General features: G+C 43.0%; 1 pseudogene; it reads left to right on the plus strand.

The window, feature by feature from the left end:
- The window catches only part of LOC105817171, a 63,455-nt pseudogene extending 62,630 nt beyond the window's left edge, over positions 1 to 825 (plus strand).
- Positions 826 to 1,082: the final 257 nt, after the last annotated feature.

Genomic DNA, 1,082 nt, shown 5'->3' on the forward strand with positions numbered 1-1,082 from the left:
TTTCAGGGGATAGGTTCAGGGCACTGCTGCCCAGTGCCACGTTGGGATAATGCTCCCCTCATCCCAGCAGCTCCATTTCCAGCTGCATCCCAAAGGGTCCCAGCTATGTTGAAATTTTGTAACATGGCTGTTTCTAAAAACTTTCATAAATCATCAGAGTAAAACAATAAACTGTCTGTGGATGACAAAAGACTTAAAATGCCCATGGTTAAAGGTCTGAGTAGAGTTCATTATAATGCAATTGACATGGAAATGATTGTTATTTTTGTGACATACAACATTAAGATATAAGATAATAACTAGAATTATGACTGATAACATTATTTTTGAACATATCAAAGTTCTATGAATTTCACATAAATGACATAATACTTACATCAACTGCACATATCTATACAAATATAAGAATGTTAAACATCACCTTTATTTGACAATACTTCCTATGCAATTTAACATATAAAATCAGCTTCATTATCTTGACAATTCTCTTTTAATAAGAGATAAAACAAATTCCTTTGAGATATTCTAGGGGCTCTCTGAAAAATCCCAAAGTTATAAAATAGTTTGAGGTCAAAAAAGACAATTTAGGAAAGAGCCGGGAGGAGCCAAGATGGCGGACGAGAAAAGCCGCCAGTCAGAGTGTCACTGCAAAAAAGACAAATTTTAGAAGAAAGAGAAGAAAATAAGCTACCAGAGAAACATAGATCGGGTGAGGGTCGGAAGGAAGGGTGCATGAAACTACAGGAGACTCCATGGGAAGACGTTGCGGAGGAGAACCGGAAGGAGAAAGGTCCTGAGAGGCTTGGAGACCAGCGACAAGAGTAGATGGAGCAGTTAACTTCCCCCTCCCTTGCATCTCGGACTGCTGGTGGGTTCCTGAGCGGTTGGAGAGACCTGCCGACACCAGCCCAAAGACGGCTGCCACCAGTGAGCAGTGCCTCTTGCAGACACAGCGCCGGGTTCCCAGTCCCTGGGTCACCTACCCACATGCCGACCCGAGCCTATCAGCAGATGCCATATTGCTCCATTCTCGCCTTCCCCTTCCCTACCCATGGGTGCCCAGAGAGACAATTTAGCCATCA

Source organism: Propithecus coquereli, unplaced genomic scaffold (genome assembly GCF_000956105.1).
Source record: "Propithecus coquereli isolate 6110/MARCELLA unplaced genomic scaffold, Pcoq_1.0 Scaffold40, whole genome shotgun sequence".
NCBI lineage: Eukaryota > Metazoa > Chordata > Mammalia > Primates > Indriidae > Propithecus > Propithecus coquereli.